General features: G+C 45.5%; 1 protein-coding gene across 11 annotated transcripts in view; it reads right to left on the bottom strand.

Moving 5' to 3' along the window:
• The window catches only part of LOC139276702 (bis(5'-adenosyl)-triphosphatase-like), a 1,572,769-nt gene that overhangs the window by 348,102 nt on the left and 1,207,886 nt on the right, over window positions 1-16,781 (bottom strand). The gene's annotated exons all lie outside the window — the stretch shown is intronic.

Below are 16,781 nucleotides of genomic sequence, written 5' to 3'. Positions count from 1 at the left end.
TCCAAGTAACACAAAAAGAGGAAATCCCCATATCAATAATTTAGATTTTTTGGCAATGATTAGATCTTGCTCCAAGGGTTAAAAAAAGCTCCAAAATTAAACATTCAGATTTCATGAATCTGATTTTAGAGCCCACTTTCGTATGTGCTCCAAATAAGCTGGTCTCCCTTGAACCACTTCATTCTTTCAGCCCATTTCTCAAAAGTGAACACAGGAAAATCAGGCAATTCCTTCTATACTGATTGCTACCTTGTTAGTATTGAGTTTAATATTAAAATGAAGTGCCTGTATTTTTTGTGCAGAACTCTGGTGATCCACTGAGGGATCTCTGCCCAATTACCTGTTCCACCAGCCATGGCAACTGGAAATCATCCTGTAAAATCTTTCAGGAAAAGTACATTCGAGATGCTTGGAAACTAGAACTTGAATGAATAGAACATAGGTCTTCGTAACAGAACCAAGTGAAAAAAAATATGAAAACCAGTTCAAGAATTTTTATTGAAATGATAAGACAATTAAAATTTATATTGTCTTTAAATTTCTATTATCCAGGAGATGCTGGTTACAGTTTACAGTTATAGAAGCATTGATAATTACACACAAGGACATCAGAAGTAAACATTAAAAATACTACCTCTTAGGACCACTTTGTCACTGGGCCACAGATGTATATGATCTGATAATCTGCTGTTTGTCCAACAGCATTACAGCGAACGCAATACACTGCAGTTCAATCACACCTGCATCCAGAGCAGTTCTCAACTCAAGTCTAGAAAAAAGTGCACAGGATCAAGGCCACTTATGTAACTCAATGCTGCTTAATTTTGAGGCACTGAATACCATCAACTGAAGTGTGGTTTAGACATAGCGTCTATCCTTTAAAAACCGTTGGCAGCTGTTCATTTTGCCATATTCCCGTCTCCAGCCTTTACGAAGGCCAAGGAGGAGCAGAGGGCCGAGGCGGTGTGTGTGGGCAAAGTGACGGTGCCCTGCGCTGCCGGTGAGGGGCAGGTTCACCATATTGTGTTGCTCCAAGATCAGCTCCACGATCTGCACAGCTGCCTCATCTCCTAGGCCCCCTGACCCAGGCCTGTGTCTGTCTCACATACTCTAATCCAATCAGTCGCTGGCTTCCTCGGCCCACGGACACCCATCGCACAAACCTCGCTAAATCCTAACCACTGCCACATCACTTCCATTGCTACCTCCGGACCCCGAGCCCAGCTGAGATAGAACCCTGTGTATACACACTCTCATCTGTCGGGAATTAACCCTCGCAACCCAGGGTCCCACCGACTGTTGCCCCGGGTCATCCCACCCAACGTGACCCGATCATTATATCCTCAGCTCCTACATCCTGAGATCAGACTCGGTCAATCGCACAACTACTCAGCTCACAGCCCCCTCCTTATATTTTACACATTCCTTTCATCCGACTTGTTTTGGCAGTGCGGGGTCAGGGGTGCGGGGTCGAGAAATCTTTGCACCTGTGAACACCCCATTCGCTGCATTCTCGCCCGTGCCCCTCCAGCGCCGAACTATTCCCCCCCCCCACACCACTTTTTTCTCCCCCCCCACCGCCACCTAACCCCTCGCTCCCTGTGCCCCTCCTCACTCCCCCACCCTCAACACCACTCTCCCACCCAAGCCCCTCGCAAGAAGCAGCAGGAGAGATCTCCGAGGCACGACACGCTGCACCAGCAAGCCCCTCGGTCAGGGCTAGGGGCGGGAGGCACGCATGACTGAAGGGGGGAGGGATGTTTATTTTTTGCAGTTGTTCCTAAATGTTGTGTGGTGCTAATGGAACATGATTCAGTTTAAATGTAAAATATGTTTTATTGAAAAGTTTACAATGTACTTCACTTTAGTGCAATAAAATAATTCTTGTATCAAACTTTACTTTAATATGACTCTTTAAGATCACTTAAAAACTTTAAGATCACTTATAGAGTTGTAAAGTTACAAAACTTACTAAACAATTTCAATTTGAAAACAGTTACAACAGTAACATCAACAACAACAACAACAACAGCAAAGAAAGGCTGCACCCATCTCTCATCCACATCTCGGTGAATGCGCACTTCTTCATGGGGGCGGTGGTGGTGCCGGAGCGGGGGTCCGGCTTGGGTTTTGAGTGAGGCTGGTGCGGGGATTGCAGTGGGAATGGCATTTGATTGGCCGGGCTGTGTGCCCTTATTGCAGCAGCGACCTCACACAGGCCCTTCCTGATGACCTGTGCCATCATTTGCATGCCCCCCATGACAGCCTGTGTCATCGTTTGCACTGCCTCTGACATTCCCGCCTTCAGTTCCCGTGTCATTACTGCTATTTCTCCTGACAGTCCCGTTACCTCATTACCCACTGCACTGACGGTGTCCACGAGTGATTGGGTAAGGCCATTGGTCTCCACACCCAATGTCATAATCTCAAGCACATCTGTTGCACGCTGCATCTCAGGAGAGCCTCGTGGCACCCCTCCAGTGCGAGGCGCAGGCTGGGACAGTGAGGCACTGGGTATTCCAAGCTGCATTCCACCACCACCACTGGGACCCACAACCTTGGAACTTGTGAAACCATGGAATGTCACACAAGAACTTACATCACTAAACGCGGATGGGTACGTGAAGAAATGATGGCATGTCGCATCAGAACTTGAAGCACTACGCAAGGATGGGGAGGGGATGAAACCATGGAATGTCGGACCAGAACTCATGGAAGTGTCTGGCAAAGTGAGGCCCTGTACTATGGACTGATCCATATTAAGATCAACATTCTCCCCTGAACACATATGGCCACATTTACAGTTGCAATTCCATTGAAAAAGCAAAATATTACTTACACTAACTACTTGACCAAGGTCCTGCCATTTCTTTTTACACTGGCTTCCAGATCTCGTGGTATTCACCGCTGCGCAGTAATCTTCTGCAACGAGGTTCCAGCGTTTCTTCATTTCTTTAGGTGGCATTTTTGTGCGACCTCTGTTGCTGGTATCCAGCTCCTGCCATCTGTTCTCAATGACATTAACTAGTATCTCCACTGCAAGAGATTCTTCGTTCTTGGTGCATGTTGTTGCATTGCTGTATTGAATTGACACTCAGTGATTTTTCAAAACACACAGTCCTTACCTTGCATGCACCTATGCAACATTCCTTTCCACTCCTTCAGGCACCCAAAAATCACTGAGCATGCTTTACCTTGAAATATGGCCGATTGCCAATGTTGCTGACTCATTACGCATGCGCGCACGCTCTAATGAGCATGCGCAATGCTGCCGGCACTCACAAACACGCTGGGCTCTAGCCCCCCCTCCCCTGCCGGCTGTGTTAATCCAGCATGACCCTAGCTCCGCCCGCCCCACAGCTTTTGCTGCGCCACACCAAGGGCCTTCCAGGAGCGGGGAGAATAACAAGGTTAGTTTTTGGCGTGGTTTTTATTCTACAAAGTCGGCGCACCTGTTTTAAGTGGGGGGCGGGGGGGGGGAACTTGGGCCCATTATATGGATAATTTTCAGACTCTGTTCTCCTGTTGGGAGGCTTCGTCTACTAGAAGTGCATATTGGAAATATGGGGGCGTGCAACTCAGTGTTCTGATACGCACTTTGGGCAGAGTTGGAAAATTACTCTTTATAAGCTCACTTTTCCCCAAAGCTTTTTTTTTGGTGTACTTGAAGAGTTATGCCCATTTTTTGGGGGTCCAAGTATGCCCCAAAAAATGTTCTAAGTTTCCCCGTTGGATTTCTTCATTTTGGCGCAGCCTAACTTGTTCTTTAGTTTTCAGGTTGGAGCCTTGATCTGTGCCAAAAAGTTTGGGTTGCTATGGTAACCAGGGATGACACAATGCAGGCTGAGGCTGGAAAGTGAAACATACAGCCCGCTCGCAACACATTAAAACACTTTGCATCAACTTAAAAACACATTAAAATATATTGCAGCAACTTACCTCCCGATGCCTGTGCCGATCCCCGCCCCTATCCCAGGGCGAAGAACCTCCTGGTCTGCTTCCCCCGCCTCCTGCTCCCCTGCAGAAGCCCAGCCCCGAGTGCCTTGCTGGTCTGCTTCCCTAGCCCGCCCCCAGCCCCGAGCCCCAAGTGCCTTGCCGGTCCAGCACCACCTCCTGCCCCCAGCCCCGAGGCCCTTGCCGGTGTCGGTCCAGCTCTCCTACCACCCACTCCCCCCCCCCCATCGTGATTTGCCGGTCCCGCTGCCCCCCAGCCCCAAGCTCTTTGCCGGTGCCGGTCCAGCTCCCCTACCCCTAGCCATGGCCGAAGGGCTTGCCGGTCTGCTTCCCTAGCCTGCCCCAAGCCCCTTGCCAGTCCAGATCCAGTTCCAGCTCCCCAGCCCCAAGTGCTTTGCCGGTCCCGCCCCTAGCCCAGGCCGAATGGCCTCCTGGTCCGCTCCCCCGCCCCTATCTCAGGCTGCCTGGCCTCCCGGTCCGCTCCCCCACCCGTATCCCAGGCCGAGTGGCCTCCCGGTCCGCTCCTCCGCCCCCTATCCCAGGCCAAATGGCCTCCTCCCTCCTGGTCCCCGCACCTAACTACACTCGAAAGGCTTCGCCCCACTCCCCACCTCCGCTCTCTGCCCTCCTCTCTCACCCCCCTCTCTATCTCTTCCCCTCCCCCCGCTCTCTCTCTCTCCCTCCCCCACACCCCCCCATTACCTTTGTTGCTGCTGCTGTCCGGGCATCTGCTGCACTTACCTGCGCCGATTTCCTGCGCCGATTTCTGCAGAAGGTTTTTCTGCAGAGGCTACATATGCTGGCCTAAGAAGAACTGGAGTAACTCTTAGCTGGCCAAACTTCCCTAAATGGTCAGAATTGGCACGGGTGGCAGGTTACACCCCTTTGGCTGAAAAAAAAACGTACCTAAAAAAATCGTAACTAACTGAGTTACGCTGGTGCAGTTTGATTGGGGAAACAGTGTTTTTTTAAACTTAGGCCAAAAAAAGCAGCCTGCTCAAAAAAAATGGCGCAAATCACTGGGGAAAATTGAGCCCTTTGCACTTTCTCTGAGCAATTTAGAGGTATCTACATAAACAGGGACTGGATATACCTATTCACGGACAGGGAAGTGGGACTTTGATATACATCAAAAATGAATCTCTCAAAAGGCACAACTGTGCTCGATGCACGCTGTCTCACGGAACATTATTGACGGTACAAAGATAACTCTTTTTGTGTTTGCACATTTAAAGGATTGGGTTGGAAAATTGCAACTACCCCAACATTTGCCTTCATCCCATTTTCATGTAACTAAAATGTATGTGGGGGCCCTATTTTCATATTACGCGTTAATTGGGTGAGTGCTACGGGGCAGGTACCTCGAGGTGTCAGCTTGCAACCCGATCAATTTTGGTCCTGGCTTTCTCTTTTTTAAAGAAATTATTATCATTCATTTTTTAATGCTTGCCCTTAAAACATTCCTCAATCACAGAGAATTCTGTCTGATTGTTTTTGCTCTCTGGCATTTGCCCACAGATGTCAATTGAGTGCCATTACTGCTGGTTGGCTGAGATCTGCTAATTCAGCAGAGAGTATGGACTGACTCTGGCACATCAATACTCTCAGTGATAAAACAAAATCACACTACTAGTGAGAAACTTTTCAAAACTTAGACTATATACCAGAGTCCTGGAAATGAATTGCAACAGTTTGTGAGTTAAACACAGAAGGGAACCTCTTCATTCAGAAGGGTATTGTTTGAAATTTTCAGATAATTAGTGCAATTTTTACTACTTTTCTTCTTAATTGTCATGGCAATTTCACTATATCAATAAGTTGTAAATGTGGACAGATACCTCAAATAGGGCTCTCATTATAGTATTAAATGTGTTGGACCTCCTCTTGGTGAGGTTCTGTGCTTCTTAATTAGAAAATAAAACTGCCGTTGTAAGTGGCCATAAGTCTGCCGTACATCCAGGAAAGGACTTCTAATATAAAACTGTGGATTTAAAATGTGGAAATTAAGTCGGAACAGTGACTGATACCACCATTAACACCTCAGTTTCCTTTTTATTGGAATGAAATGAACATGAGAAAATTACTGACTCTGCAATTATCGCAAAAACAGGAACTGTTTGAACAAATGTGGTGCTTTTCAGTAGTTCATTCTGCATTATTCTGAAAAGTACTGAGGCGTTCTAACGTGATAAGGCACAACACAAATGCAGGCTGCTGAAGAAATATTCAGCTTGTTCCAATTTTGCCCCATTGTTTATTCTTCTAAAATGTAATTGTAGCTCCTTTTCTCCAGATTAGAGAACAGGATGGTGGCCTGCAGGCACCTCAGCCATTTCTAATGGCAATGCATTGGTATAATCAGCATGATGTGTAGTTCCATGAGTCAAAGTGGACTGAGTGCCAATTTTTACCCTGTAACTCAATATCCCAACTCGCAATCTCACTGAGATTTGACAAATGGATTTCCAGTTAGAATTTTTTATACCACGGATGCAGTGCTTCCAGCAGTGATTAATTATCTTTGAAGTGATTCATTATTTGTGATGTATGCTCCTCAGGAAGGACAGGCGGAACTTGGCTACACCTGTGTGATACACCAGTTGTTAAAACTGACAGTTTTAATCCTGAATGCTGAGAGAGAAAGACAGTTCTCATTCATCCACAGCTTTATTAAAAAAAATCTCCAGTCCCAATTTTTAACCTGGGTTGGTTTATCTCCCGGGCCTCATTTAAATGAAGTTAACGCTAACTTCTGTCTAAAGCCGGCTGGCGGAAGCGAGATTTCGGGCGGCAGGAGGCCGCAGCCAGGAACTGAAGGGAACAGTCTCCAGAAATGTGGTATAGTGATCGGGGTTTGGGGGTGGGGGGCGGGGTGTGGGCCTTTGGGAGCTCTCCTTGCACATAATGAAATGTTAAAACAAACCTGGGCCTCCTCAGATCCTGATCCAGCTTGCCGGCAGGTTTCGCTGGCAGCTCCGGGACTTGCACGATTCCCTGTTCAGATCATGTCAGGATCTGAATTACATTATCAGTCCTTGACTTTGAAATATTGATGAGGCACTCACCGGACTGCGATGGGCACAGTGAATCAGTGGTATCAAATGCAGCGAGAAGGCTGCGTTAATCATCTGACTGTCATTTTAACCTCCAGCCTGCACTATTCATGGCAAGTGGGCAGGGTTAAAATCAGGACTTCCCCCTTTTGGGATTTTCCTCGAGTTAGTCTAGATGCTGGGAAGTATTTCTTTTCGCAGAGAGTTATTGTCCTTTGGAAGAAACTTCTGGGATATGTGGTGAGAATGGGGGTTGCTACAATTCTTTAAACGGGAATTTGATAAATTCTTGAAAGATAAGTGTATTGCCAGTTATAGGAGTAAATGAGCTGTGGTTTTAAGTTATCATCTGTCAGAGGCAAACATACTCTATTGGAGCTTGCTTGTTCATCTTATAAAGCCAGAGTTTTCTTTTGCATTAGCCACAGCATTTTTTCTTTCTGTTTTGTTTTTGCCTGTACCAGGAGGTGAGGGAACATTTTTTCACCCTTCTTGTTGTATGTTCTTATGTTTCCCTGTGGGGATCACTGATGTCTTTACCATGGTTGGGAATGTGTCATATCAAAAGACAAGTGCATTAGTCCTTCTTTATCGATCAAAATTCTTGGCCTCACTATGACAAATGAAACTTGCATCTCCTCCATTGCTTTCTGAGCAACAAGTTAGCACTTAGGCTCTCCATTCACTTTACTTGTGCAGTGCTTTTCATGTTCACAAATTCTAGGTACTTTAAAAACCATCTCACAATCCTTTGTGAATTCTCACGTCTGTGCACATAAAATGCTTCAGTGCATTCACAGAAGAGATGAACCGCTGGGGGACTATGGGGCAATTCAGACAGTCCAAAAATCCGCTGTTTTATCAGTTCCCATGTTGTTAATGAGAAAGGAAGCCAGTTAGCAATTATGAACCAGGGCATTCTGCATTCACCAAGGCTACCTCATCAACAAAAGCTTCATGTTTACTGAAGAGTCACGAGCCAGAACTACACTCTGAGATAGCTCACTCCAGCCTCAACTCCTCGTGTTATCAGGACAGTTAAACATAATGTGGTGAACTACATTTTTAAGCAATAATAAAACAGAAAAGAGAAAGTGCAGATGATTAGCAGTAATTGGTGGTAGACATTGTTTTCCCCCCGGGCGTGTGCATGTGTGCTAAATACAATAGACTTCAAAATGCACCAGAAATGGTCAAAAATCTTGAAGAATTTAGAAATCCACCATTGCAAAAGTTGTACTTGTATGTACTTAAGTTTTGTTTCTCTACAATGCAACTGATGGAATATTTGGTATAGCTGCATTTTAAATCATGACAACTGGATGTCCCATTACATTTCCATTATAACTATGTTGTGGTCGTAATTGAATGTAATTCATAAGGTGATTGGTCTTAATTTTTCACAGCTCTCAATGTAACCAGGAACTTATGTTATAGTCAATAGCAAATGTGAGCCTGCATCCTTATTACTCCATAGCATTATCATCGCATCAACCAACTAAGTCATGATACAGTCTATACTAGCCATAATCTGACGATAAGGTTGGAATTTTGCATGAAGAACCATGAAATGATTTTACTTTAATATAATTTGGATCTTGATCAACTTAAAGTTTTGGGGGACAGTGTAAAATAAATTGAATATCCAGTTGCAATGCTGGAAAAGTCTGCCTCTTCTAACACCTGTCCTTCTTGCATTTTAAATGAGCGAAAACTAATCAGCAGCACTCACCTGGAATTAACTGATCTATCTGGGTGCATAGTGTGATGTGTCAGACCTGTCAGAGACACTCTGCCCATATTTCATTTTATGACAGATTAGTAACCCTTTAGACCCACTTCTAAATCACCTTCGAATTTGCGTTTGCCAATGTTCGCAGAAAACATGCAGCACTTTTCTTCAGATTTATTGCAATACATCAGCATAAAATGAACATCAGCAGAACAACAGAAAATAGATATGAAGGGCTTCTCATCATGAGAAAGAAAACAGCTTTAAAGGATCCCAACTGCCAAGGTCTAATTGTATGTCTATATAAACTGACAGATTAAATTGTACTCCTGAGCCTAATTCTTAGCTTCAGTACCATTTTACCTTGATAACTTGGTTTCTGACTCTCCAGTCTAATGGTCTGAGCTGCCAAGAAGGGCAATCTTAATGATTAAAATAACCATTAACAAAACGGTTTTGTAATTAGCTTTATATGTTATAGTCCCTGTGTGCACATGATCGATAGGACGATTTATTCATTAACAAACTATTTAACAAGGCTGAACATGGAAAAATGTTCTTATCTGGTAAAGCCTTCTTACAAGTCACACAGCAATGAATCCTTGCCCAATAATATCTTCTTTCAGTTAACCTTCAAACATCTTGTTCGAAGAACTCCATACAGTTGAAAGTGTTGATTTAATAGAGTATGGGTTAGAAGTACTGCACTACTTCTTTTTTCCATGCATCGTTCGCTGGCTAAGAGGGGAGGTAAGTGATCTGCTCCCATACTTACCTATTGCCAGTCTATGACTTGGGGTTTCTTCCTGACTTTACATGGAGAATTAACATGCTGCCGCTTGGCACCTTGCTTGAATGGAAATCATTTCTTAGTTACATTATTTTCTCCATACCTGGTGGGTGAAAGAGTGTGATGCTACATAGAAGTTATTTCAATGTCATTCCACAAAAAAGTGCTCTCCACTGCGAATGCCACAGCGTTTAGCCCACAATGTTGTACTTCAGTGCCAACCCAATTCCAAAGGTTCCAACCTTGGTAAGATTACCACCAAGAAAAAGCACTGCATCAGTATGCTTCATGTCAGCTGCAACTCAATACTTATGCATTCAGCAGCACTTTTGAAAAAAACTCTAAATATCTCCTGTACAATAATTTTCTTTTGAAAATATCTGACTGAGTTTCAGTACAGGAGGCACCATAAATCGAAACACATGCATATATCTTAGCACATACACATGGTGGGGCAGACAGACAGTGTAATCTAACACTCCCTGCTCACACTGCTACAAAAGATAAAAGACAATACTAATCTGGGTAAAGGAACATAACGGGACTACTGGTGTTCAACAGCTGTCTTGATATATCAGTCAGGGTGAAACTCCTGCTATCTAATGCCAGACAATTAGAGAATCAAGATTATGAATATAATTAGCTGGGTAGACCAGCTGTATGCTCAGTTCACTCATAAATGGAGAACCTTTGTCAGCTGTGGCTCAGTGGGGTAGCACTCTCGACTCTGAGTCAGAAGGTTGTGGGTTCCAGGAATGTGAACACAAAAAATCTAGGTTCACACTCCAGTGCAGTGCTGCACTGTCAGAGGTGCCGTTTTTCGGATGGGACATTAAATCGAGGCCACATCTGCTGTCTCAAGTGGACATAAAAGATCCCAAGGCACTATTTTGAAGAAGAGCAAGGGAGTTATCCCCGGTGTCCTGGCCAATATTTATCCCTCAATCAACATAACAAAAAAAAACAGATTATCTGGTCATTATCACATTGCTGTTTGTGGGAGCTTGCTTGTGCGCAAATTGGCTGCCACATTTCTCACATTACAACAGTGACGATACTTCAAAAGTACTTCATTGGCTGTAAAGTGCTTTGAGTTGTCCAGTGGCCATGAAAAAAGCTATACAAAAGCAAGTCTTTCTTTCTTTAACCTAACTACATCTGCTGCATTGTAATTCCAGATAGATGTTTTACAGAAGTTCTTTTTTTTTATTTTGAAAAAAATCTAAATTCTTGAACTTTCAGTTGGCCAAGGATTTGTCCTGACATTGTATTGGACTAGATTTCGACCATGTACTGCTAGTTGAATGGTAAGAGTGGTGTCGCAGTGCAGATCATCACATATTCTGCTGGAATTATTGCCAATGTTCAAATTAACATTGAACAGATTTATTTTCACCAGTTGCCTGTCCCATTGGCAATATCACTTGCTGTGGCTTAATACCTTCAAAATTAGACCTTAATACCTTCAAAATTAGAGCTTAATCAGGTGGCAAGATGGGCTCATAACTGCACATTCAAATCTTTGCCCAATATTTTCTATAATGACTACCCGGCTTTATTATGTTCAACATTTACCTGGTCTTAACGCCACCAAAGCACCCTATAGAGAATAAAAGTAACTTCGCAAGTGAGTAAGAACGGCAATGGCTATTATACCGCTGGCTTACATAAGTGACTTTTATATTGATCCACTGGTGCCCAACGGCAGTTTTTGCACAGATCAAGCTGAACCTACTAGGTTTTATAAAAGCAGGAAGGCCTGTTTATGCTAGGTCTTCTGGACTGCCAATGGCCTAACTGGCTCCAATAAACACACTGCTCTGGTGATGGCGAGTAATTTTGAGAGCCGTCACAACTCCATGTCATGATGTCAGCTGCAAACACTCCTGTAGTGTGTCTTGGTATATTTTGGACATCCTGATGTCACTTGTTGCTGATGTCATGATGCAGTATTTCACGCATGTCCAGTATTTCACGCATATGCAGACTGTCAAGTCAGTCTGCATATGCGTTACATATTGCAAGCCACTTTGCACCATTTAGGACCAACTGTGCACCTGGATAATAATTGCAGATCAAGGTTGTAAACATATTTTAGGAAGCATCAGAAGTGAAAGGATAGAAGAGGGAAAGACTCTCATATTTCTCTTCAATTCTACCCTGCCCCTCCCCGCCCCCCCCCCATCTCTAAAAGAAAAGCATACCTAAAACCCTGTGCAGTTAACTTTCCTTCAGAATGACATGACTAAGAGGCTGTAATTATTGGAGTGGGGGGGGGGGGGGGGGCAACAATAGTGTATCTATATTCCACTGGGCAGATTGTACGCATGGACGTTACATGTTCTCTTATTTATATTCATGGGAAAGGTTTTACGATCATTTGGTTCATCAAATGATCATCAGCTTCCGGCTTCTGAACTATAGCTACAATGCAACTGAAATGAGTGTAGGTGATTCAATTCAATAAGTAGCAACATAAATAATATTTTTCTATTAGTGTCAGATACTTCATTTTGCACTTAACACTGAACAGAGTTTTACTTCTTGGATTAATTCTACAGCGAGCTACAATCACATTCCAAATTCCTCCACAGCAGCAAAGGATAAGAACTGGTCGATCCTCGTGGTTCCTGTCAGGGTTGGGGGAAGCAGTTGCTCAAGGTATTCACCCAATTTACCCCTCTATGTGCCTTTTATCCTCCTATAGCTGAGATGTTGGTAGTGAGGCACTGGCTGAATAGCGCATTCTTAGCATGGTCTCTGAGTGCTTCAGCACTGAATTTCCTGCGGCATTGTTACTTCTGCTGTTTTTGGGCAACATTGATGGACATCACCGAGCAGTTTAGGCGGTTATCTGTCCAGCAGTCGTCAGCTCCTGTCATGGCACGAGTGATTCACTCAAAGTGATCCAGAGACACAGGGTGCTCACGGCGCCTTGTTTGCCCTCAAGGCCTCCATAATTAAGACCTGTGAGGAGACGCTCGGTCACTCGATCAGGAAACACCAAGACTGGTTTGACAAGAATGACCAGGAGATCCAGGAGTTAATAAGCTGCAAGTGCAAGGCATTCTTGAATTGAAAACAGCAAGACAATTCGAGTGCAAGAAAGCAGATCTATAGATGTCTGAAGGCCGCGGTCCAACAAAAAACTCGCAGCCTAAAGAACAGATGGTGGATGAAGAAAGCGCAGGAAATTCAGCAACTAGCCGACAACCACGATGTGCGTGGATTCTTCAGTGCAGTAGCGACCACCTACGGCCCAAGCACCCAAGGTCCTATCCCACTGCGGTCGAAGAATGGAGAAGTTCTCATCAAGGACAAAGAGGCAGTCAGAGCTAGCTGGAAGGAGCACTTTGAAGATCTCCTTAACCGAGACTCTGTCTTCGACATGAGTGTACTTGATTCCATCCCACAGCATGCTATGCACCACCATCTCAATACAGCCCTAAACTTGAGGTTGAAAAGGCCATTAGACAACTGAAGAACAACAAGACCTCAGGAGCAGATGGAACACTAAAACATAGCGGAAAAACAATATTGCCGCAAATCCATGAGGTCATTTCTCTTAATTGGAAGGAGGAGAGCATGCCAGGGGATCTCAGAGACACCGTAATCGTGACCATCTTCAAGAAAGGCGACAAGTCCAATTGCGGTAACTACAGAGGAATTTCCCTGCTGTCTACTACAGGAAAATTATCGCAAGAATCCTCCTTAACCGCCTTCTCCCTGTGGTAGAAGAGCTCCTCCCAGAGTCGCAAGCAGATTCCACCCACTAAGGGGCACAATGGACATGATCTTCATTGCGCGACAAATTCAAGAGAAGTGCAGGGAACAACACCAACCTCTGTACATGGCGTTCTTTGACCTGACAAAGGCCTTTGACATTGTCAACCATGATGCATTATGGAGTGTACTCTTCAAATTCGGCTGTCCTCAAAAATTTGTCACCATCCTCCGCTTGCTTCATGATGATATGCAAGCTGTGATTCTGACCAACGGATCAACAGACACAATTCATGTATGAACCAGGGTGAAGCAAGGCTGTGTCATTGCACCAACGCTCTTCTCGATCTTCCTTACTGCAATGCTACATCTCACCGTCAGTAAGCTTCCCGCTGGAGTGGAGATAATCGATCGAACAAACGGGAAACTATTCAACCTCCATCGCCTTCAGACCAGATCCAAGGTCATATCATCCTCTGTCTTCGAATTACAATATGTAGATGACGTTTGCGTCTGCGCTCACTACTCCAAACCATCGTCAACACGTTCTCCGTAGTGTACGAGAGCATGGGCCTTACACTAAACATCCATAAAACAAAGGTGCTCTATCAACCTGCCTCCACCATACAGCACTGCCCCCCGATTATCAAAATCCATGATGAGGCCTTGGACAACGTGGACCATTTTCCATACCTCGGGAGCCTACTGTAAACAAGGGCAGATATCAATGACGAGGTCCAACACTGCCTTTGGTGTGCCAGCACAGCCTTTGGTCATCTGAGGAAGAGAGTGTTTGAAAACCAGAACCTTAAAACTAGCACAAAGCTCATGATCTACAGAGCAGTAGTGATACCTGCTCTCATATATGCTTCTCAGACATGGACTATATACAGCAGGCACATCAAAGCACTGGAGAAGTACTACCAACGCTGCCTCCGGAAGATCCTGCAAATCCATTGGCAGGATAGGCGCACCAACATCAGTGTTCTTGCCCAGGCCAACATCCTCAGCATCGAGGCATTGACAACGCTCGATCAGCTCCGATGGACAGGCCACATCGTCCATATGCCCGATACGAGACTCTCAAACAAGCTCTCTACTCCGAGCTCCGACACGGCAAACGAGCCCCACAGACACCTGGGAATCTCTGGCGCAAGATCGCTCAAAGTGGAAGAGAATAATCCGGGAAGGCGCCGAACACCTCAAGTCTCTTCGCCGGGAGCAAGCGGAGACCAAGCGCAAACGGCTGAAGGAGCGCATGACAACCCAAGCACCTCAACAAACCGACACTTCAACCAACAGCCTTTCAACCACCGTGTGTCCAACCTGCGACAGAGTCTGTAGTTCCCGCATCGGATTTATTAGTCATCTGAGGACTACCTATGATGACGATGAGCTGAGATATTGCCTGCCAGCCACCCAATCCCATTCCACCTTACCGTGGAGGCAACCTTAATTTCCTTTGTGGTATTCTCTCAGAAGGTCAGGCAATTTCCTGAGGTTGAGGCTCTTTGCTCGATCCGAAATAGCCCATTGTGGTTGAGCACATCTTGAACCACAAGCTCTCCTGTTGAATGGGTAGATACTTAGGGCCCAGATTTCCCCATGAGTTACTCCGTTTTTTTTGGAGCAACTAGATTTTTTTGGAGTAACTTAAAAATCTCAATTCTCCACATTTAAGTTGCTCCAGTGTAATTGAGCTAGTTAGGTTATTTTTTTATTCAGTTTTTTTTTCAAAAGGGGCGTTACCAACCACTTACCCCTGTTTTGCCCATTTATGCAACTTTAGACAGTTAAAACTTACTCCAAACTAACTTAGGCCAGAGTAAGTGTCCACTTTTGTACGTTCCGAAAAACCCCGCGGTGAGTTAACAGTTCAGCACAGGTAGCCAGAGACAGGCGGTGGGAAGCATTCAACTAAAGCACTAAAGCATTAAACACATCACTTTAACCAATAAAGAACCATATAAACCATAACATTTAATGAATAATAGAAGTAGTAAAATAAATCAAGTAATAATTAGTAAAGAGTCTTACCTTCCTGACTGGAGCACGCACCGGCAATGCCCTTCGGCCAGGGCTAGGTGCGGGAGCCTTGCAGCGAACAGCAGTGCAGCCATTCTCCCGTGGTCCAGTACAGTCTCCAGTTGGGTTGAGGATACCTTCTACTCTTGTTTCATCTTTTTGGTTGTTTGGGTTTTCCTCCGTCCACTATTTGTCATATCTGGGTTGCTGTGGCTTTGTGTCTTTCTGCTCCCACTTCCCTTGGAGCACTAAAGCCAGCAAGAGGGGTGGTAGCAGTACAAGGGAACCTTCCCTCCCTTAAAGGGAAGGGTCAATGCTGCAGGCTCTGCATGAAATTGATGTCCCTGTCGCCGACGGCAGCCGCGATTCGCAATGATCAGCCCCCAAGCACTCTAGCACAGTGCAGGGCTGCCTCGCCCCACCCCGCCCTCACCAGATCAAAACTCTTCCTCCCCCCCAAACTCTTCCCCCCCAAAACTCTTCTCCTCCCCCCCCTGATCAAAACTCTTCCTCCCCTCTAAACTCTTCCCCCCCCAAAAAAAACTCTTCCCCTCCCCCCCGATCAAAACTCTTCCCCCCCGTCAACTCTTCCCTCCCCCAAAACTCAACTCTTCCCCTCCCCCCCGATCAAAACTCTTCCTCCCCGCCAAACTCTTCCCCTCCCCCCCGATCAAAATTCTTCCCCCGCCCCCCAAAACTCTTCCCCCCCCCCCGATCAAAACTCACCCCTCCCCCCCAAAACTCTTCCCCTCCCTCCCCGGTCAAAACTCTTCCCCCCACCAACCTGTTTCTTGTAGCCCTCAGCGCAGGAAGGCAGCAGTCGGCCTGTGCGGCAGGCCACTCGGCCCAGGATAGGGGCGGCGAGCGCCAGCCCCTCCCACACAGCCTGCATCTCACACACGCAGATTCTGGCGGTTAGGAGCTACTGCGCATGCACGCATGAGTGTGCGCACATGCTCCGCCCCCGAATTCAGTTGCCACGCTACGCCACCATGGAGGAGAGGCTGGGGAGCGGCCGAACTTGGCCTGAAGGTTTTTGACACCCTTGGAGTTCTACAAAGGTGGCACACCTCTGGTGAGTGCTCCAGAAATCTGTACTGGCCAAATTTGGGCCCTTATTCTTTGATGCCATTTACCACACATGGATAACTCCCTGATGAAGTGTTCAATTGGTTAATTTTTTTGAATTGAATGTGACACCACCTGACTGAACCTTGGTGCAGATTTTGTTGGCATTATTATAATTCATCAGCGGGGAAGAATATGCCTTTGTACCAAAGTAAAAGCTTGGCAGATTTACTGCCAGATTTAGCACCACCGGCAGCGACTTTAAAAAGTCAGCCATTGAACCTGGTTACCGCTGCTGTCTTACAGGCCTATAACTCAGAGTCACAATCATTATTATCCCATTGACAGCACATTTTTCAAACAGCACTTGTTTTTCAGCCAAGTTTCAATTCTTCCTGTTCCCAGCACTGTCATAAAACATAGTTTGCATGATGCC

The sequence above is a fragment of the Pristiophorus japonicus genome, chromosome 12, assembly GCF_044704955.1.
Source record: "Pristiophorus japonicus isolate sPriJap1 chromosome 12, sPriJap1.hap1, whole genome shotgun sequence".
In the NCBI taxonomy this organism is placed as follows: domain Eukaryota; kingdom Metazoa; phylum Chordata; class Chondrichthyes; family Pristiophoridae; genus Pristiophorus; species Pristiophorus japonicus.
The sequence above is the reverse complement of the archived record's forward strand: the minus strand, read 5'-3'. Positions and strand labels throughout refer to the sequence as shown.